The sequence below is a fragment of the Leptidea sinapis genome, chromosome 6, assembly GCF_905404315.1.
Source record: "Leptidea sinapis chromosome 6, ilLepSina1.1, whole genome shotgun sequence".
Taxonomy (NCBI): domain Eukaryota; kingdom Metazoa; phylum Arthropoda; class Insecta; order Lepidoptera; family Pieridae; genus Leptidea; species Leptidea sinapis.
Window position 1 is genome coordinate 2,142,849 of NC_066270.1, and position 24,538 is coordinate 2,167,386.

The window sequence follows — 24,538 nt, forward strand, 5'->3', positions numbered from 1 at the left end:
CTAATCTTAATCGTAAAAAAATAATTCAAAAATTTAAACTTAGTAAATTTATTGAATAAGGCGTTACTTTGCGGAAATCCATAATTATACAAATTATTTAAGCTTTCCTTAGTGTTAATTCCGCCAATATTTGTCTTTAAAACAATTCGACACGTGTTTCGCCTCTACACGAGGCATCCTCAGGACGTGTTGTCTCGCCAAAAAAGTCTCGTGCCAGTTTTTGGCGAGACAACACGTCCTGAGGATGCCTCGTGTAGAGGCGAAACACGTGTCGAATTGTTTTAAAGACAAATATTGGCGGAATTAACACTAAGGAAAGCTTAAATAATTTGTTTAAACTTAGTACTTGAAATTTTGAAAATTTCAAACAAACAAATTATATATTTAGGAAACACAATAATTACAAACACCCCTACGTGGTTGCATAAGACGGCACGAAATATGTGTCATAATAAATGTAATAATGTATAGAATATTTGATTTGAGATAAATTATATATATATATATGGATTAGAAGGATACATGAGCAACGTGGCTCATCTGATCGCCGCCCATAGCTTTTGCGAGACCAGAGGAAGCACATGAGCGCTGTCGACCTTCTTCACCAATGTAATATTGACCTATATCAGTGGAAGGCTCCTTTGCACCGGTTGACGGCTAGTTTATGGGTACCAAAACGGCAACTATTTCTGCCGTGAAGCAGTAATGTGTAAGCATTACTGTGTTTCGGTCGGAACGGCGCCGTAGCTAGAAATTACTGGGCTTTCAATAATCTAGAGCATTACCATCAGCTGAAGGTCCTGCTTGTCTCGTCCCTTATTTTCATAAAATAAAAATAAAAAATCACCATTTTTCATTGACATTAGACGGTGTCGTTATAATTGAAGAGAATCAATTTTGAATAAGGCAAAAACCTGAAGTTGTTTGTTCCACATTTTAGGTTATTTCAGGTACGTCTAATAATGCTGTGTAGTTTCTGTGTCCTATAAAGATAGCGAGAGTTTATATGAAAAAAGACAGCTTGTTAAAATTGTAAATATACACAACAATTATCGCTTTAGCAAATCTACGTACCTCTATTATAATTATGTAACTTTAAACTATACAGGATTTATTTGTTTTTTTCTTTCTAAAGTGTATGTACAATACATACAGAGATATCCAAAAATAAATTCAATAACTATTACTGTAAACGGGGAAAATATTTTGAGAATTCAATGCACTTTACAAATTTTCGTGGCTGTATCCTTTTTATTTTATTTATCAAAACTCCTTGCTACTAACTTTTTTAACAAATTGACGTAATGATCGAGCACGCAAAAGAAAGTAATGACGCCTAAAGAAAAAAAAAACATAATATGCAAAAGATTTAATTTTCGAATCGAGCTTCTTTACGTATACAACTGTAATGAAAAAGACAGTAATTACTATTGCGATAATTCAGTAAAATAATGTCCGTAGTTCACAATATCTATGTTACCCGCAGATCGAGACTCGAGTATAAGGAAACCGCGGTCGAGGTTGTGCCCGCCGAGCCGCGTTTAAATATTCAAACCCCCTAATGACACGCTGTGGATTCCACTTGGCCTAACGAGCTACTGCCTGGGACCAACAACACAGCAAGATCTTCTTTCAAATCTATTACAATTGGGAATGAATTAGGCTAACTAATGTATATGTATATTAAATATTTACAAATACATTACAGTTATTTTTTTACCAATCCTCACAAAAATGCTATTAAAAAAAAATTAACAAAAAACAACCGACTTCAAAACAATAGATATAACGTGCACTAAAAAGTATAGACAATAATTGCGTATTTTAATACAATTACGATTATTGTTATTTTTGTGAAAAAAAAAAGAACATACCGACGAATTGAGAACCTCCTCCTTTTTGGAAGTCGGTTAAAAATAAATATAAATATTTAAAATAGCCTTCCGCGACAAATCGCGTAAGGTTACTTTATCTCAAAATAATAGACAAATCTATTATTTAGAGATAAAGTTGTGTTTTTTTTTGTTTTTCAATTAGAAACGGGACCGTGTATTGGAAAAGGAATTAAATATTATTCATAATGATGATTAAATTATATTTAAACGCGACTAAGCAGACTACAAGCAATCAAGGAAGAATCAAAGTTTATTTGGATTGAGTTGGGAAAGATCGGCCAAGCCTACATACGTCTATCAGACTGGAGATGTACAGAAAAGAGGTGATCACCGAGAAGAATAAGAGAGTGTTTATTAAAGGATATATGCATATGAGACTCTGTCGTCATAGGCATAAATCAGCCGGATAACATGCGTGATTATAATATTGTTTGTATGAGTGTAGGAGTAACCAGGATGGGGTTTTGTCCACAAGATGGGAGAATCTTTAGGTATTGCTTCTTCTCGTTCTTAATTATTACTTTCTTCTGATGGTTTAGCAGCAGGAGCGAATGTATAAATTCGAAGCGACCAACAAAGTATACTAGATTGTTAACCGAGGGACGAAAGAATCAATTCCCGAGGTATTTAGACGCCCTAGCGCAGCGAGGTCGGCTATAGTCCGAGTAGGAATTGATACTTTTACCCGAGTTTAACACTCCACTTTTCATTTCGAATATGAGGAAAATAAAACTACTTGTTTATCTAAGCACAGATTAGTATCCCGCAAATTTATGTTGACTTTTTAAATTTCAAATATGGAACTCACCGCGTAATTGTTGCGGCTTATTCCGCTCAAAGAATTTGCACTATGTTCACACTGGCTGTTAAGAAAGCCACATGGCTACAGCATTTTTTTTTTAATTAGTTCTTGTTTACATAAAACTCTTCAAAGCAGTTCTATTTTTAAAGTTCATTCCGGCCCTCAGGTGGAAAGTAATTTGTATGAGTTATTCCCTCTCTGTGGAGGGAAGCAGGATTTTCTACCCAATTATCAGATCAAAACAAAAATACTTTCAAAGTATGAGAAATGAAAAAGTCGTTTTGTTCATCATTGCGCTAATATTATGCGGTTCGATAGTCTTGAAGATTGTAGGAGAACTCCTTAGTTTATCTTTTATGAAAACAAGTGACAAGATATGACGCGACGTTAGTTGATAGATACCTATACCTTGCTCTATTATAATTCATATAAACACGTGATTCCCAATATATACCTGAGCAGCTTGCTTGGCGGCGTCTTAATGGAAGATAAGGTGCCAAAAGAAACGACCAAACATCCATAGATGAGAGTAGATAGTTCCATTAAAGGAATTCCTCAGATGACAATTATATAAGTTGAATTCATTAGATTGACGGTAGTTGCGAAATTTATCAATCACTTTATCAGTGTCACGTCATGTTAAATCTTTGTGTAAACTGTTACAAAAGCATTTGAACTAGCGGCTCGGAGCGGTGACCGGGTGACGTGTTGCAGTCTCCTGCAGTGCCTCCGTCAGCCTAGTGACCTTCGTGCCACTGCCACTACTCACTCCCGCCAACAAAACATATTCTATTTGTCACCGCAGTATTGTATTCTTGAAACAGTTTCATGTTTTAATAAAAACAGAGATTTTCAATTCGTCTGTATCAATGTAACATTTCAAGCAAAATTGAAAAAGCAGCCATTGAAATTTGTCTATAATAAGCTATTTTTGTGGGATTTATTTTCTAGTTTTCAGTAAAGTTAACTGATGAATAATTTTAAAGTATAAAATAAACAATTTGAAGAGTTAAATAGAAAATTAAACCATTAATATTATGTATGAACATATTATATTAGTCTAGGTGGCCACCGCCTTTTCTACCGAGAAGCAATAATGTGTTAGTACTATTGTGTTTTTCAAATCGAAGGGTGCCGTAGCGGTTCGAATTACTGGACTAATAAGCCTTACCACCTTATATATACTATAAATTGCGTATACGCTCAGAATTCTTGGTTTTTCAAGAATTAGTCCTTAGGAGCCAGAATGAGAAGTCATTACTTAACCTATCAATATTTAAAGCTAGTGACTACGACTTTATACTAGGATTAAGCAAATCGGTGTTCATTCATTGAATATTTTTCCCAAGCAATTTTATCTACTTGGACAAGTCCGCTCCAAGCAGTGGCAGCATAAAATGTATCCTATTTCTTAATACAGATCATAAACTGATGATGATAATGCAGCCACTGTACCCGATTATTCACGTGTTTTATTTTTATTATAAATATTATACTTTTTTTTATTAACTTGTGTAAGTCTTGACGTCTGAGTATTTGTTGCATCACTATAGACAGATTGTTATTAAAATAATTAAAAAAAAACGATGAATCTATAAATGTTTTTACCACATCTAGTAATTAAAGCTCAACCTTTTCCGAAGTGGTGGTAATAAATGGTAAAAAGTGTAACATAATATGACATTTATGAGTGTCATTCAACGAAATAAATCATATTATACTAATTTGATTTCAATATTTGACAGATAAGTCTGATAAAGTTTTGTTTGAACCTCCTTGCGTGATGAAGTAACAAACACTCAAGACGTATAAAATTTCCACATTTACAATAGCTAATAGCATATAATCATCTGATTAGTATTATTTGTATATTGACTATTATAAAAAGTTATCTGAAGAAAAAACTAAAGAGTAGCTATTTTTTTTGTTGTTGATAAAGTTCTTGCTCGTTTGAAAATGTAAATGGCAGGTTATAAAGGTACCGTGATGATTAATTTTTAATAACAAATTAAAAACCTTGATATAGGGTTAGTTTTGAAAAACAAAAATGTTTATTTTTCTACCTTTGTGGCACGAAATCCTGAGAGTAATTATAGTATATAGACGATTATTAATAATCTTATTATTGGCGTTTTTTAAGTACTGCAGGGTAGGTATCGTTCTTTAGCGGACTCTAAAATGGTGAAAAAACCATAAATGCCTGCAAAATTATTGCGTTTTTTCGTGGCTCAGAGGCTATATTATATGGGTCGTTTGACTTTTTGTAGCACCTGGCAGCGATGTAAAAAATCAAAAACTTGACGTTCATAAGTGTCATTTCCTTGAACTACAGGAATGAAGTAATTTTGATTTGATTTCATATCAATATACTGACTCTGCTAAAAGAGGTCTAGTTCTGGGAGAAATCTATCAAATCTACCAAACTACGGGACGATCGTATTCTAGTCAGGCAGGCGTTGACAAATCTTCATATGATAAACCTCGAAAATTACTCCGTGAGCACCGAGTTGCAAGCCTTTGCTTTACTTTAAATTGTGTGTACTACTTGAAATAGTAAATACTTATAAGCCAAATATTTTATTTTCTTATTGATTCTCCAAAATTTCGAGGAAAAGACTACATAAAATTATCAAATAAATTATTAGTAACAAAAAATTAGTTCCCTGCTCAGGTTCCCGCGTTTTTTGCAATTGAGCGCGTTATCGGATACAGTAATTAATGCTATAACCCCTGAGTACTGTCTAATTTCCGTAGGTTACAAAAAGTAAATGTAATAATAGTTAATACATTTGGTGTCGTTCACGCTCGGGCAGCTACCAACTAGTGCCACCTAAGCTCAAACTGGTTTATTATAATTAATACGAACTGATACTCGTCCACGACGTCGTGACTCGAGCTGTGCCGTCATTTAACTTACATTCTCTCCAAATAAAACTGCGGCTAAACGTAAAACTTCCAATGATTCAAGCAATCTACTTACGGAGTAAAAAAAAAACAAGTCTCGCAACTCTTCGACCTACACAAGTTCTTCTACTGTAAAAAGTTGCGTAATACCAAGTCGATCAATTTATTCAGTCAGTTTTGATATTAAAATGGTTACATTTCATAAAGACTGCTAAGAAAAAAATTTCTATTCATTTGCCACGAGAATTATTGCATCCAATCACATAAAATCCCAAATAACTAGTTTATAAACAGTTCAACCAGAAAATCACGACACTGAGATTAATCTTTAGAAACATAGGCGTGACGTTAAAAAGCCACAAACATATCGTCCGAAGTCGATGTTTGTTGAATGTGGTTTAACTTCATAATACATAATTGCTAGAAGGAATATAGCCTGTGATGATACGGATATGGTAATAATGGTTTTAAATAATTCAAATATGTCGGCTAACGACGGGTAAGTAACCATTACCAAGAGTCTCTTGGAAAGACTGAGGAGAATCTAAACTTAGATCTTGAACTCAAAGACATGAGTTGAATTTGAGTTACTTGTTGTAAAAATTTGAACACTCAGGATTTGTCCCTTTTTCTTTTATAAATTGGCAAATAGTGGCAAATTTAAATTTACTGAAATCTAAGGTTATAATCTTTGGTTATAAAGTAACGGAACCAAATTAAACTAAATTAACTTTAGCACTAGTGCTATATTTATTTAGGTTCCTAACGAGGTAGGAGCTGCCTAATTGCCTATGATATGCACGCTACTGTCATCCAGTGGGAGGCTCCTTTGCACAGGAATGCCGGATAGGATAGATTATGGGTACCACAACGGCGCCTATTTCTGTCGTCAAGTAGTAATGTACATTAGGTACCTACTGTGTTTCTGTCTTAAGGGTGCTGTAGCTAGTGAAATTACTGGGCAAATAAGGCTTCACATCGTATGTCTCAAGGTGACGAGCGCAGTTGCAGTGCCGCTCAAAATTTTTGGGTTTTTCAATAATCTTGAGCGGCACAACATTGTAATGGGTAATAAAACACAATAGCTGTAGCGACAAGACTGACAGTTTTATTTCATAGCAGCACGTGGATACAAAACATAGACAAGTCCATAGAGAATCAATCTACTACTGTTCTATTACATTATGATACTATCTATATTATATATTTTGATAATATTCTAACAATAGGCAGGCCGTATTAATTACCATCAGCTGAACGTCCTGTTCGTCTCATCCCTTATTTTCATTAAAAAAAATCCTTAGCAACAAGCCTTAAAGGAGGCCCGATATGCACCTCTAATCATTAGTCCCACATTATGGATTTATGATAAGGACCCCGTTCCACATGGGCTGACTGATGGACAGCGGAGCGGATACTCGCTTCGGCTGTTCACTTCCGCTGGTTAATTGCAAGAAACAAGCCATAGGTGCGCGACTTTCTCCGCTATCGACTTTTTTATGGTGTGAACGATTATAACAGCGACCATTATCATTTAATTTATTATATATAAAAAATATAATGTGTTTGCTTATCAATTGATTTAAGGCGCGGACTGACTAGGATTGTAAACGCTACAACCAACCCTACATTATTTGTGTTGGTCATGTGGCTAAGCTAAGCCAATGGGAATTTATTTTACTGGTTTTCTTTTGTTTATTCAAAATTTGCATAATAAATTGAAAAATTGTTCGGTTTAAGTTTTAGAAAAATACTAATTCTATTCAATTCTTTAAAAAAAGAATATTGTTATCGCTTAAAATTCGGAGATTTTTGACTCCAAAGTTTATTTTTGGGAAGAAACTTCCAATTTTTTTATTGGATATTTCAAATTATATATAAATATTCTATTCGGTTCAAAATTATCATCAAATCCTTCTTTATGCACTGTATTTTTTGCGTCGCAATATTTTCATTGCGTTATGTTGTAATCGACTCCCTAAGAAACCAATTTTTGTTGATATTAAGGTATGACCGCGCCTTAAGTGTGCTTCTTACATTTTAAACCGACAGACATCGTCATGCGAGTTTATTTACGATTTTATGTAATCGTATACCGATGGTTTAAAATTATACAAAATTTTCCACAAAACTGCTGAAGTCACAAGGCCGCTGCTCTCGATTGCATTCGCGCGGTTTAAGCTTTTATTTATAACTGTAGTACTTAGTAATATAATAAGAATAAGCCGTTCACAATCAGTAGTCCCAGAGAATATATTGAACACTTGCATAAACAAAAATGGAACAGGTGTTTGGTGTAGGCTCTAATTTATATGGTTATTACCTAAAAAAGACCCAACTTGACCACTATGAGCGTGATATATATTTTAGTCGATGCCCGTGTCAAAAGCCAACCCTTACCACCGCTCTACTGCACAATATTATATGATTACTAGCTGACCCAGCAAACGTTGTATTGTAAAATCGCGATACAAAAGTAACTGTTGATCTTAGATGGGTGAAAATTTGAAGTTGTATGTATTTTTTAATGCTGACTCATAATCAAACAAATTAAAAAAAAATGTGAAATAAATTTAAAAAAAAATCGTGTGGACCACCCTTAACATTTAGGGGGATGAAAAATAGATGTTGTCCGATTCTCAGTCCTACCCAATATGCACTCAAAATTTCATGAGAATCGGTCAAGACCTAGGAGGAGTTCAATGTTTAACACCATGACACGAGAATTTTATATATTAGATGTGTATGGGATCCCAAACATTGCCTACTACTAATTACCTACTGATTTATAAGCGACCATAAAAACGTGGAAGAGATTCTCAATTCGACTAAATTTTTACGTGTAAGTTACCTCATATCACCACTGTTTTATGTTCAGATTTTTTTTTATGGAATAAGAGGACAAACGACCGTACGGGTCACCTGGTTTTAAGTGATCATCGCCGCCCACAATCTCTTGCAACACCAGAGGAATCACAGGAGCGTTACCGGCCTTTAAGGGAAGGAGTACGTGCTTTTTTTGAATGTCGTATCAGAAACACCGCATAAGGATTATTAAGATTTAATTTTTTATGAAAAAAATATCATCGAAGAAAAAAAGCTGAATGGTAGGTTTTAGAATTCCTAAAACCATGTAATACTAGCTCTGTTTGGGATTATTACAATTGTCATGAGACGTTTTCTTACTATAGATAATAATGGCAGTACCTCGTAATGACTTTCCTCGATCAATTGCGGTATTAGGTAACATACTTGTCAGGTGTTAAATTTCATCCCGAATTTTTAAAGTTTCCGAGGGGCCGCGATTCAATGTTAACGCGTATGAAAAGTTTTTATGTATGTACTAGCTGACCCGACAGACGTTGTTCTGTATATAATAAATAAAATAATGTTTTTATATGAATTTGTCAATCATATCATAACATCAAAAATTACTTCGTAAAACATGCACCCTGCTGTCGTAATGAAATTGTTTCATAGCAGAACTGTCAAACCGTTTGTCAATAAATTCTCTCATAAAAATTATGTGTGGACACATCAAAGGAAAAACAAATTTGTTGTTTTTATTTAATTTAGCAGCATTTTCCTATTTATTCACCTTTTAAACCTTCTCTGGACTTCCACAAATAATTCAAGACCAAAATTAGCCAATCGGTTCTCGAGTTAAAACTCGAGAACCGCTGGACCGCGAGACTAACGAACAGCAATTCATTTTTGTATATATAGATAGATAGATTAATGTATTATATAAACATTTTAAAATTCGGCATTCAGTGTCAAGTGCCAGTAATTTACTTAGGCGCGAGTTTGTGTTGTCTGTGCGCGATTAAGCTCTACAGTCTGTGAGACTCCGGAGCGGTGCGGAGTAAAGGTTGCTGCATACGTAACGTCTACGGGACGCCGTTTGTTGCACACGCACCGTCAGAGTCACTCTGAACTAACATGCTAGTGTTGTAAATAAGGATTTGCATTGATGATAATGGATTTTTCAATTGAAGAATTGGTTTTATTGCTATTGATTTGAAGCTACGGCCGTAAAGAGGAAAACGAAATTTTCAGTACATCCTTTGCATACGCAGCGGAATCACGGTGGAACATAGCACACGCGGGGCGAGACGTGTTAAATATCGTCGCCGTCGGTATTTTTCCGCGCGTGTCACGTACCCGTCCCGTACACATTTGTGACGTATGCTCTTTCATTTGCCTTTTCTATTCAGATTCAAATATTTTTATTTAAAACAGGATGTGACATCACTTATTGAAAGTCAAAATGAATGCCTCAGACCTGAGAAGAACGGGCGCAACAAACTCAGCGGGCTTTTCTTTTCATCAAAAAATATGTTGTTAGTCTAAAACTATGAAACGATCACGTCCCGCTCCGTCCGCATAGAAACACGTCACGTATGCAAGCAACCTTAACTCGCGGTCCGCGGATATAGAAACAATGAGATCGTGCTGAACAAGTGCGGGGGTCGGGGACGGCGGGGCTGGGATGTGTGCGGGGTTCGTCGACCCGGTGCGGCGCCCCCGCCCCCCTTCGCCCCGCGCGGTCTCACTTTCGTTGCGCCCGCGGCGGCGCGGCGGCGGCCCCACGTGCCCGCGCCCGCTGACGTCACTCACGGCGAACGGTGTCAAACCGTCAGCAAGCGCCACGCCGACGTATTTGTTGAATTGTATCATAATATTAACAAATGTCGTGTGGCAGTCGAGAACCACCACTGTCTCCATTTCTATTAGCTTCACATGTATGTATGTTTGTTTGTAACCGACTCATTTGACCCACTTTAAACGGCCAGATTTCATTCAAACTTTGTAGATTTATCGAGGACTGATGACAATGCGTTAATTTGATAAAATTATTCCATTTTTCAAGTTGCAAAATAAGATTTTTGTTAATTTATATAATTTTTTTATTAATCGTCGATAAGGCAGGAATTGCTGTTCATTTTAAATGTCAAACATTGCATGTTTATTAGTTTTTTTTAAACTCCTACATACTTTTATTAGGAAGAAAATCGTTCTATATACAATAAAAGTATTATGGTATGAACAGGGCCAATGAGGCGGTGCCTACCTCGTCATAAACCGAAATAAATATAGCACTAGTGTTGAATTAGTTTAATTTGGTTCCGTTATTTTATAACCAAACTTCTATTAATAAAATTTTTCCTAGATACCTCCGGTAAGCAATCATTGCATTTTCCAAAGCTTAACTACGACTAGTTAGATTCACGGTGCCTACCTTACTAGAAAACCAATGCACGCCCCTCTGGGTATGAAGGCGAAGATCCTCTGTTGTACGTGTCATGTTAAATAAGGGAACCGTCAACTAAGAAAATTAATTAAACTACACGAATTTAATTTATCATCTCTTAGCAACTATTAGGTACTTTTTATAATAATTAACTAACGGGGTACAACAAAAATATTATAGTAATAAAAGAAAAGAGTCGCATTCTTGCGAATAATGTCAGTGCCACTTATTTTAAAGATTTTAACACTTCACACTATAATTTAGTATGGGATTTTGTATAAAATGAAAGGTTCCTTTTATTGGCGGTAAAATTTATCAATGAAATTCAATGCATTTAAAAACCAGTTTAGACCATTTAAAATTAAAACATTGTATGTGCGATGGCTGGTCCATGCGGCAATTCATGAGTTCGTGCTTCTTGCGGTAACCGGTCGAACTGTTATCACAAATTAATTGTTTGTTGTGTTTAAAACTTTAAAGTAATAACAACCTTTTTACAATCAATCAATAAAATTTACGCGGTATTTTTACACGCACAGTAAATTTAAGCTCATGAAGTTTGATGCAGTTACTGTGGGTAGTTGTTGATACAAACATATACATATTTAGTCCAAAAAATGAGAGTCAAGTTACATAAAGTCCCAACAAGCTGAAAATCAGTGAAATTGTTCAAAACACAATTAAAAACAATGTTTAAAAGTTTCCCATCATTCCCGTGTATGGAAAATATTTATTCAAGGTCAAAGGTCAAAAAAATGAGTTTTTCGCGATTATCAGCAAAACGGTAAGCTTTATCATCAAAGTACCTCGGACAAAAATTGTAGATCATAAAATTATCTATAAAAAATGTATCGATACTTTTTTTACGAGCCACCGTTTCTGAGATATAATGATTCAAAAAGTTATAAAAGTTGTTTTTTTGACCTTTGACCTTGAATATTTTTTTTTCCTTTACGGGAATAATGGGGAACTTTTAAACATTGTTTATAATTATGTTTTGAACAATTTTACTGATTTTCAGCTAACTTCGAATATCTAAATTGACCGGACTAATTGTTTGTTGGACAGTAAAAACATATGTACATGATTCAAACTTTTTTACATGAAATGTCCGCTAGTTGGGGACCATAGCGGCGCCATTTTCTGCCGTCATGCAGTAAAATGTAGTGGCGTTCTGAATTATTAGGTCGCAATAATCAAGAGTCCTGATCGGCACTATATTAAATGTGCAGGGCGTATCAAGCTAGCATCAGTTGAACATAATGCTCGTCTCGTCACTTTTGTCATAATAAATAATATGATTCGGGTTGATCATTGCTCTTAATTTAAGTTTGTATTCATGTATGGCAATATTATGGTGTTTATGACGTTCGTCAATATTTTTAGTGATGAATTTAATGAATCTCAGAATAAATATATTTATAAGTACACAAATAGTATGTGATACGAAAACCGGATAGATCATAGCCCTGTTTAAGAATGTTCTCGGACACGGGGTAACGTTGTTGGCTGGTTGGCTGGAGAAAAAGTGCAGATATCTTAAATCATAGATAGAGCAAGACGTTCGAACGGCTTCAGCCTGGTCTTGCTCTATGACTTAAATGAATAACATTGTTAAATGCACAAATAAAATTTGAAAACAAAATTTATGAACGATGCGGGACTAACCCGCGACCTCTCGCGTTCCGTGCGAGCGCTCATCCAACTGAGCCAACCGTTCGAGTGACGTATCCTTGATAAATCTTGTACGTCTTGTTAAACTCTCAGGTTGTGGTTTCATCTACAGGATCTACTTTACAGCTGATAACCTGCTCGACCCTAATATTTGCATATTAGGATATTGACTTGAGATGTCGCTCTTGAAAACTTATAAACATAACAAATTGTTAAGCACAGGATGAAAATTAATAAAATAATTTTAAAAAATTTGAATTGCAGAAAAATGTTCAGTAATAATAGATTCAAGACCTAATTTATCTTTGCTACTGATTAATAAAAAACACTCATAAACGTTTATATCTCGCAAAAAAAAGTAGCATAGTAGGTCGAACTTTAGTATATACTAGCTGACCCGGCAAACGTTGTTTTGCCATATAAAGTATAATTCACGCGATAGTTTTATAAGTAATAAAATATTGCCCTTATTATAGCCTGCACATCATTTTGTTCTATTGTCAATAGTTTTTGCAGCGCACGCAAAAATAGGTTTTCGATTTTACACCTTGTGTTACAAAATAGCAATTTTATTACGGATCCCTAATTTTGAAAAAAAAAAAACAGTAGTACCAGAGATTAGCGCGTTCAAACAAACAAACAAACACTGCAGCTTTATAATATTAGTATAGATATATCTAAACATACAAGCAATAGAAACATTGTCTTGTGTATATACACTGACTTACTCTCGTAGAAGAAAGTGTGAAATATAACACCGTGCTGTCAAATAAGCGCTTAACTAATACCAATAGGGTGATAATACAATTTAGCCAGTAATAGTTGTGTATAGAAAACAAGTTAAGACAAAATTAAGACAAAAATTACGTCAAAAGCTTAGGATCGATAGATAAAGCTTAGGATAGCTTATTATCTGTCGAAGACCATAAAAGATCTTGCGACCGCGTGCTGTTGAACAAAAAATGCTGTTAGTGCCAGAATTTTGGGGAAATCCTATAAGAAGAGAATAATAATAGAATAAATCCTATGAGCTTCCTTGTGCGGTGTTTCCGGGACGATACGACATGGGTACCTTCAAGAAAAGCGCGTACACCTTTCTTAAAGGCCGGCAACGCTCTTGTGATTCCTCTGGTGTTGCAAGAGTGTGGGCGGCGGTGATCACTTAACACCAGGTGACCCGTACGCTCGTTTATCCTCCTATTCCATAAAAAAAAAACAAGAGAAGATTTAAGACTACACCTGGTCACAAGGCACTAAATATTACTATTACATGAGCTGAAGACTGGCCATCTAGCCCAGATCTGCTACCTCTTCTAGATACAACGAACGAAAGCTGGCTAACGGTCTCCCTTCTTTCTCACTCCATTCGCTACACAAACTCCTTCTCTTGTTTCTTCGTGAACATTTTTAACTACCTTATCGAAAAAGGATAGTAATGTTTCCGATTTGCTCATGAGATTCGGCTAAGTAGGTTATTTATATCTAGTGATTTGGTGTTTAAGTCCGGATGACGGCGGGCGATTATGCACAGGATGCCGGATAAATGGATACCAAAGGCTTTTTGTGTCGAGAAGCATAAGTGTTTTATGTTAGGTTTGAAAGGCTACAGAGACTGTACACCTTATATCTCAAGCATAGACTAATAAAAAAGAACAAGACAAATTCAGGTCTTAAGAAAGTGAGACAAGTAACAGAAAGTCAACCTCTAGACTAGTTAAAAGAAAGACCTCCAAAATATATGTATATTTAATACTTTATAATATAAATTATAATAACAATTATACGTAAGATATTTAAATAAATTCGCGAATAAATTATACGTGTGACGTTACTCACACATTTTCTTTTACCTCAGTTAGATGTTCGACAACTAAAGCTAATTCTCTGTCTGGTTCTTTTTATTAGTCTAAGACACGGGTCGGCAAGTAATTTGAGGTGGAGTCCGGACGCTGTGGGAAAATTGTAACGAGGTCCAGAAAGAACAACTGATAAGAATTAAGTACTACTACCTATTTATTGTAAGGTTCTAAATAAAATTCTCAATTATAAAATCACAAGGTGAAAAGGGTGCACTTAGGGGTAGATATATATGTTGGTTTTATGGTAAAAGTATTTATTTACTTAAGGTATTAAACTTATCTATGATACTTGCTAAATTACTATATTTAATGGTTCTACTGGTGAGTACGCGGATCTCTACTATTAATTGGTTAAAATGGTTACTCGGACCAGTCCTGTAATGGTTATAGGCAAATGGTTAATGGTAACTAGGACCGGACCGATCAATGGTTACTCGCGTACTGCCTTACTAAAGGCAACACATGGTTTTATTACAATTCATTTTATCTACTAAGCAATATTTGTAATATAATGCTGTTCGATGGATTTACTTCGAACATACTCCCGAGAACAAAGTAAAAATAACAATAACAGGTTATCAAAATATCTCTAAATTATAAAACTATTGGTTATGCTAAACAACAATCCTAAAATTAACGAGAGGAACTGCACCGACGGTTGAAGTATTCATTCAATAAAATAGAAAGATATAGTATACGTTCTCTTCGTATTAATTTATATCCTGTACAATATATTACAATATTTGGCGGTCTGAAGTTCGACCTATTGCGGTCCGCAGTCGAACGCGGTCCGCCTGTTGATGACCCATGGTCTAAGATGTAAGGTAAGGAACGGATTCGTAGCTGTATAGGGCAGGGCGTCTTCACTTATCGTCAGGTAATGTCTCGTAATAGTGCAATAAATATGCCTGCATTCGGAACACTGTATTCTTACTATAAATCACACCTATATTGGGTGTTGTTATTCGGAAATGCATGCATATGCAATGAAATTTACGCGAGGGAAAGCACGAGCTGTCTATCGTTTCAAATAACAATTTGCCAATAATGCCGGTTTCAGCTCGTGTCATGCATGTCATAGACACTGCCTTGGAACTGGATTCGATTTGGACGAGAACGTTCCCCGTAACACGACACTAAATCGATAAAGGTTTCGCCAAAAACCATTTAAAGTTGGTGCACAGTTTGTTGCACACCGCACAACTTAACGATACTGCTATTTGATATGACTGATTATTTAAACGGTCGGCGATTAAGTCAAGTTTTGGTCAGCTTCTTCTTTCCTGTTCAGATTGATGAGCAACAAATGTGACATTACATTAAACTATATTGTTGATTCAAATTCAAATATAATTATTTAAAATGGGATAAGAAACCACTGATTGAACTTGAACAACTACCGCCCATTCGGAAATTTATGTCTCAGACCTGAAAAGAACGGGAAGGAGGCAATAAACTCAGCGCGCTTCTTTTTATTTATAAAATTAGTTACAACCAAATTTATAAATTAAATAGCCTGACGGCTCCATTCACATTCTGCGGTATCATTAAGAAAGTCATTAATGTTATAGTTATGAGTTCTGTCTGCAGTTTTGCTAAGTCTACGTATCCAAGCTCTTTTATAGGAGAAACACATGATTGGGTTATGTTATGCCTGAAGTTTATGCCCAGAGGGCAGAACTAGTTAGGTAATGCTAAGCTAAAAGGTGAATTGACTTAAATTTTTTACAACAAATTACAAACCTCTGCCTCGATCCAAAGATGTTCAAAAAAATTAAGTAAATTCTATTAGATCCAAAGTATCCGCCTGAGAAGAGGTGTGAATAATTGAAAAATGTATTAATACATTATGGTGAATTCAATAACTCGCGTTTCGATATTTTTTATTCCACTGTTCGCCTCGTTCAATTTACGACAAGCGATTCTTCTCAGAGCTGATGGTTCATTCTCTGTTATCGATGTTAAAGTAGTAATAATTAATTAATAAAGTTGTTACAACAATACAAGTAAATATACACATTTAAATACTCTTCTTGCAAGGACACGCCCTTTTTAAGATACCCATGTCGAAACGCCCTGGAAGCACCGCGTTTAGAATTTCATTACCCAGTGTGGAAGAACTTTTATTGCGAATAGCGCTCTGGATAAAACACCACACACCCAGAAGAATAATGATTATATTTCAATTTGTGGTGTTGCGATTGCTATTGATTGCGATGCTGGATTTCAGTAGCATCTGTCAGATCAAAAAGATCTGCATATTATAATAGAGGTGGATGTCGCCAGCGGGGAACAAACTCACAATCTGTTGCACAATAGTCGATACCACTGAACCAACGAGCACGACATTTACCCAGAATATGATTTAACTGTCCCTGAGATAATGTTATTTAGTATCTGCCTGGGGGTGGAAAAAACAACCGCTCACGTTCTGCTGGAGTGCAGAGAGGTGGCGAAGCACCGGGACTCACCAGGCGCTCTTCGGGAAGTCTTCGGCAACGTTAGGAAGATGAGTGACTTCTTGGAGGAGCTCGGCTGGTTGGAGTTGTCTCTACCACCCACGCTAATTATACCATAAAAAATATTGAATATGGGAAAACGAGTATTGCACAAAATCACTGCTGTCAGTAACCGTCAGTACTATTAATTCATAGAACTGAAATTTGATAATAGCGGAAGGTTCGTGGCCAGGCTATTGGGATCCGGATACAAAATATTTTCTCGCTCCAGAAACATACACCAGCAAACATCATATCGCCGGCGGTGGGACTTAGGCTGTTCGTCCTCCGCTACCGTCCGTCACGAATCTGAACGTCACGCAGAAGAAGAACGTGGGCAATGTGGCGATGCCTACATTTACTACGACCGCTTGTCCACTGAAAGCCTGTCGTCACCAGAGCGCCATCATTTCGTCCGCCGAAACTGGAAGTAGTTCGGTGCGACCGTTACAACTCTGGCTGAGATTGTGACAGACTGATGTGACAGCCAATCACCAAACTTTCATACATCAGGCTCCAATATACAGTTAGAATTGACCGACTCTCTAATGCATCTTCTAGTTGCGTATGGTTAGTACGTAGTATGAATGCCTGGTATAGTTGGCGTTTCAGACTGTGATCACATATTTTATTAGATGATATCAGATTATAATCGAGCGTAGTCCTAGACAACCTACAGTAGTTATAACCCGTCATGATGTACAATAAACGTTTCTGCTATGTATCATCCACGCATTAGCGGCTGATTTTTAAAAATTCGGTGCATCGCTTTTGCTTTCGAACATAAAAAAAGCACAAAAGGTGTTCTCGGTTCAACGCAGCTATTGCCCAAAAGCGACTACCTACATGAACACGTACACGAGATCTTGAACTCGGCCATAAATAATCTAGTTCTCGATGACGTCCCGGTGGACAAACACCATAACGCATAACTCCTCAGTATTCGTATTGATAGTAAATGCCTACTCCAATTGATAGCTTTTTCAACTCAAAGAAATATTCTTTCAAATTTTCAAATATAACTGCATTGCATATTAGCCTCACATGAGCCTGAATTGTTGCAAATGAACATACGTTACGATTGGGAAAGACTCCCACCTTTTTTTTAGTTCGGTAATCTCTTAACTTCCAGCTAACAGCAATAAGTGTTTGTTTTTATTATCAGCATATTCTTAGAGTCCACTGAATGGATTATTTATAAATGTATATTTCAAAGAATTTGCCACGCCTATTGCCCAAATTGAGTAACGAGTCTATTTTCAAACTTTGATAAACAAACGGTAAGATATACCTATGTATAAGGTAATTTTTATACTCGGGCAGATTAAGATTAAGACGGTTTATTCGAATGGGCAAGTGACTCGAGTAGAACCTCGGGAAGTCCTTATCAGTCAGTAGTCAGACTGTGACTGGAAATGGTGACTCTTTTTTTCTGAAAAGAAGCGAAGAGAAGAGCAAAGCCTCATAGTGATTGTTACGCCCTGCCCAATGTAATGCCGCTCAGGATTCTTGAAAATATTTGTTTTTTTTTTATTGGTACCTTCGATGTTAAGTTTCTGTAGGGAATCTGACAACCTCACCGAGACGCCCGTCTCTGATTTCATTTATTTATCTATCTTAAATCAATCGGTGGATGTAACGAAGATAACCAAATTCTACCATTATAGGTACATACCCACAATATAAGAAGATACGTATGTGGTGCATTACGACTGCAGCCGGGGTCCCAAATTGGGTAAGCTAATTGGTTCTTAGGAGCGCGAAAATTCGAGCAGTGCAGAAAGAAGAATGCATGGATCTTATGCGATTTCGGGTGATATGAATGTATATAAATACAAGCGGTGTCACATAATTTATGTAATTGTCGCGGGGTTACCCTACTAACGAGTGAGCCTCATAAGTCCGTCCGTTAAATACGTCAAGTCTAGCTCTGTTAATAATATACGCGCAAGTCTTCAGAACATAGAGCACGTGTCAAAATGGTGACCGACAGCGGCGTCATTGTGTGGTGACAATTAAAACCAGGGATAAGTGTTGCGTATACCTGCGAGATGAGAGAGCCACGGTCGATAAGGGGGTGAGGCTGGGGGCGGCGTGTCACGTGGGCCGGCCGGGGGCCGCTAGCCAAGGAGTTAGATTACTGTATTACGTCTACCCTCATCCGTGAAATATCAGCATCCGAACACAGCACTCGATCTCATTATTTCCATACAGGCCGGCCGGGCGAGCTGATAAATCACACAGGCCAGGCTGTCGCTTTAAATTTGAAATTATTATTAGGCAGGTGAGCGAGTTGAACGTATCCGAGGCAAACAAATGTGGTAATTTTAATAAGTGTGCGTTATAAAGCGCGGGTATCGTATCGCGGACAGACGGGAGTCGATGGGGCATGGGGTGGAGGGTGACGCGGGCCGGGGGGGTGGCGTAGGTACGTACTCTTCATTCCCATTTAGCTACTAAATTGTAGAACGGGCCGAGGCCATGATTATGTTTACTAACCCCGGCCCCCGCGACCCGAACGCCCGGACATACCCGCTCCGACTTAACACACGATCTTTATCTGCTCATTGAATGCCATGGCAGAGAGCAAGCCAAGCGGTTCACCATTTTTCATGTCTAAGGAAACACTATCAATAAATGCAATGACAATCGCAATTATTATATTAACTGGTCTATAGTTTCATAAAAAAGGCATTTAGTTTATCAAAATTGATTCCTTGAGAATTCTTTTAGATGTCATTTCTAATATACTAGATACTACTACCACTTCGGAAACAAATGGCGATCTGAGAGAGAAAAAGTGCAGCAAGAAACTCTCCCAGCATTCTCTCTTTTGCGCTCTTTTTAATAAAAAAATCAATATTGTACTGTCATTGCTATAGGTATAAAATAATCAATCTTGCCCCAGGCTGTCCGATCACTTAGATTTCATTTAGATTCAGCTGTGGAGTAGTAGGATTTACGACAGAGCCATTTTTTAATAAAAAATTAAATTTATTTATAGATAATGCCTGAACTGTGGCTGGGACTTTATTATAAAAGTGTTTACTTTTACCCTTAAAGCTATTATGTATCTTGTGACTTAGATTCAGCTAATAAAACCTTTCTGATTATACTAAAAACCGAATGGTACTTTCCCAGATGTGAAGACTCCAGGCATATATCTACAAGCACTATCCGTGTTCCGGTTTGAAGGGCATCAAAACACAAATGCAATTGCAAAGAACAAGATGTACCTATCACTTATCACCAGATAAACAGCTATATTATAACAGGACACTTTGTATAGCCATAACTTAGATAACTTATACGTCTAGATAGTCTCTTGCTGTTAGACAACCGATAAAAACAGGCTAGCTTAATACTTTAGTGAAAAGCTACGTCTACACTCGCGACAATTATGACACTTTGTTTTAGTGTGCGTGCATTGCTCAAAATAGAGATTTACTCTAAACTCAATGATTTTCGACGTTTTCACAGCTGTCATAGTCTATCCAGACGTATATAAAACTAAGAGCCTCAGATTGTTTTGCAAGACAACAGATAAGAAAAATGTAATTATTGAGTCGAATGGTAAAAGCAAATTTAGAACTGACAACAATAAGAAAATAAGCCTATAAAATGCTGGCTAATAATTCATGCTCCAAAAAGTTGATGATAAATGTGATTGAGATGAGAAATTGATGGGACGAGACGAACGGAGAAATTCTTGGAATATATTGGAATAAAAGCATGTGTCGTCAAGGAGAATAAGAATAAAAGAGAAAAAGAATCCTTCTGCATTGTTATACAAGAGCACCTATAGTTTTTGATAATAAAACCGTCAACCGATAACCGAGGAAGCTACGTAGCTTCCTTGGTTATCTGTTACCAGCACGTGCTGGTGTAGGTATTCTCTAACGTATTCTTGATTGTACAGATAAGCTTTTATAGTATCATGCAATGAATCTATTTAATAATACTGATTTTAGTTTTATTGGTTCATGTAACGCAAATTATGTACATTTTTTATGAAAATAAGGGACGAGACGCCGCTCAAGATTATTGAAAATCCCAAAAATTACGAGCGGCACTACAACTGCGCTCATCGCATCTTGAGACTTGAGAGATGTCAAGTCTCATTTGCCCAGTAATTTCACTAGCTACGATGGCTTTCAGAATGAATACAGTAATTCTAACACATTACTGCTTCACAGCAGAAATAGGCGCCGTTGTGGTACCCATAACCTAGCCGGCATCCTGTGCAATGGAGCCTCCCATTGGTATACCCATTGTGATATTGTCAAATTAATGTTAGATTAAAAATAAAATTATGATTGATACACGCCTTAAACTGTTAAAATTATGAATTTCAAGAAATTAAACCGCGCAAAAAAAATACATGTTCCCTAACATGAAGTAGGACTATATCCGCTGCCGTTGATGACTGTCTTAAAAACAGACAACGTAAAAAGAAAATACTTATCGAAATTGTCAGTCCTCCTTGAAATTACTATTACATTTAAATACTGCAATACATCTACGTACAGAAGAATGAAAAACTATTTTGAGGACTTGAGTAAAAGTTAATTGTGAATAATATCTGCACTGCGGTATATGTGTAACCTTACATCATGTAGGGACTCTAAACACTGCCGTTGATGGCTGTATTAAAAAACAATCAACGTAAAAAGAAAATACTTATCGAAATTGTCGGTCCTCATTGAAATTACTATTTCATTTAAATACTGCAATACTTCTAGTTACAGAAGAATGAAAAACTATTTTGAGGACTTGAGTAAAAGTTTAATTGTGAATATTATCTGCGCTGCGGTATATGTTTCAAATTGGCGTAGATAACTGTACGTGTTTTAATACTTGTTCGTACAGCATCGTGACTCGTGAGCCGTGTCTGCAAAGTTGAGAGTAAATAACGACATTCAGGTGGAGTTTGGAGGGTCGGTCGGTCGCGGGTCGCCTAATGAAAGTCGATGAGATGAATGTTACGGCTTTAATTACAATTGATTAAAGCTACCTCTGTTAGTGCACGAGTACCTACAGTACAACTGGCAATGTACGGGAGTCATTCAATGGGCTATGTTTAAGGCGAAAGGTAAGCAAAAACACGAAAACAATCTTGTTTGAAAACTTTCCCAAAAACACCTGTTTTTGGGCAAGTTTTGTCGTCAAATTATAGCATTTGGAGCTATGAACATTACTTTATCCTGTTACACATACACTAAAGTCTTATTTCTAGGTTGCTAGTGCTTGCTGTTGGTTATAACTAACACTCCAGAGCTATTTTGAACTACCACTTATCTTTGCAATAAAACAATTTTTTTCGCGGCATGACAGATTTGTTTAGTACTTACTACTACTCTTAGAAAAGTTATTCATCTAGCTTGCACTTTTTTGTTGTAGGTACATTTATTCAGATTAGTAATCAATAATCAGGATTGTATGCATAGGTACAAATTGTTTGCGCCTAATAAAATCTTACGTTTTACACGCAAGACTTGAAAATATTGGCATTGTTACATAGATGGCGGGCCGGCAGCCGTGAACGCATATCTATCAAAGTCGCTGGCATTTAGTGTCGCCTTAAATGGAAAGCCATATTGCAGTTCCAAAGTCAAAGTTGCACAATGACATATATTTTAGTAGGTAGTTAGTTGTAGTGCCGCTCAAGATTATTGAAAAACCCAAAAATTCTGATCGGCACTGCAACTACGATCGTCACCTTGAGACATAAGTTGTGAAGTCTCATTTGCCCAGTAATTTCACTAGCTACGGCACCCTTCAGACCGAAACACAGTTATGTTTACACTTTACTGCATCACACCAGAAATAATCTAGCCGGCATCCTGTGTAAAGGAGCCTCCTACTGGTAAAACTTGTAAAGCTCATGATTCCTAAGAAGAAATACAACGGGCCGGAAACTAATGAACACAGAAGTCTCTCTAAGAGGTTCAACAAGGATTTCGACTTTCTAGAAAGATGTGCACTAAACACAGAAGAGGGCCATCTACCACCATGAAAAACATCTTCAACAAATGAATAAAAGAACTTTCCTCTCAGTTTCATAGAATAAGATACTACATTATCTTGTGGGGTCATGTGATAAAAAACATATCACTTTTTAATAGAATAGTAGTGAAATAAAAATTATAACTTATAGTTATTAATTTATAAAAATAATATGGCAAGGAAGAGAGCTCTGTCTGGAATAAATCGAGTAAATAATATTTCTAGAAGTAGGAATGTCTGATTCAACGTAATGCATTTTATCAAAGTCACCGGCTTGCGTCCAATATACTTAACTTTACGCAGACATAGGGAGTGTGATGTTGGATTCAATTAATATTTGGTGAAACAGCGATGTAAATAACATATACTGTGGTACTTATAAACGCGAAGCACAGTTATTTCAAGTTTAAAACTTTTTGTCTTTTTCTTACCTTTGTCACTACAGACAGAGTTCCGTGACAGGGAGAAGTAATCTTAAACTTTTTCTATGACAATAAGGGACGAGACGAGCAGGACGGTTAACTACGGTTACAATGCAGTGCCGCTCTGGAATCTTGAAAAAATCCAAAACATCTGAGCGGCACTACAATAGCGCTCGTCACCTTGAGACATAAGATGTTAAATCTCATTTGCCCAATAATTTACCGAAACACAGTAATGCTTACGCATGACTGCCGTGAAGGCAGTAATAGGTGCCATTTTGGTATCCATAATCTAGCCGGCGAAATGTACAAGGAGCCTCCCACTTGGAGTTAAAACAGTAGATGTAGAACTTGTACCATGAAAAACTATCAAAACGGTAATATTGTGTAGTAATATCAGAAACATATCATCAAACGTGGTATGCGCGGCGCTACATTAATCTCGAGCCATATGAATCAGCGAATTTGCAGAAATTTCCAGAAGCACGCTTCGTCTGGTCGCCATTCTTAATATAGTCTAATCGTCTATATATAGAAAATAATCAAACGCGCGAACCCCGAGCACTCCGTACACACGCATTAGCCGAAACACCGCGCACATTTCCTACTTCTCATTATTTATTACATCGGGAATAAAGAAAATCAATACGGCGGGTGTCTTTGTTGTGGAACAAGGACGCTGAATGTATTTATAGATTTAATTGTAGATTGTATTGCAGAAAGACCGTTATTAGATATTAGACTTATTCGCGAGAGGTAGAGGGGCGGTCGCGGATCAATATCGCGCGATACGATGCGACCACGTTTTTAATGTGTTTTGTGTACAAATGTAGTTTCATTTATATTCTGATTGCTTTGGGGCTGACGTCTTAGAAAAGTTATACTCTTGACATTGAGATTAGTATATGCGTACGTGTTGGTAGTGCAAAATAAAACGAGATAATGTTATACATATCTATAAGAACGAATTTTACCTATATAAATATCACAAATAATAATTAATAAAAAAGATTAGCCACGTAGCGCCCGCTGACGAGCATGACACATGGACCAGACACCGTCATTGATCTGATAAACTAGCCGTTCCCACCCGCTTCGCGGCGGGCGAATTTTAAGAGGATATAAAAAAAAACCATTACAAATACAATAAAATTATAAGTAGCGATAAATTTCGCATCGAATGGTGGTAGTTTCATGTCATACGATCAGTGGTTTAAGCGTGAT

The 24,538-nt window shown here is 36.5% G+C and overlaps 1 protein-coding gene across 1 annotated transcript in view; it reads right to left on the minus strand.

Moving 5' to 3' along the window:
• The window catches only part of LOC126964856 (metastasis-associated protein MTA3), a 107,201-nt gene that overhangs the window by 55,978 nt on the left and 26,685 nt on the right, over nt 1–24,538 (minus strand). The gene's annotated exons all lie outside the window — the stretch shown is intronic.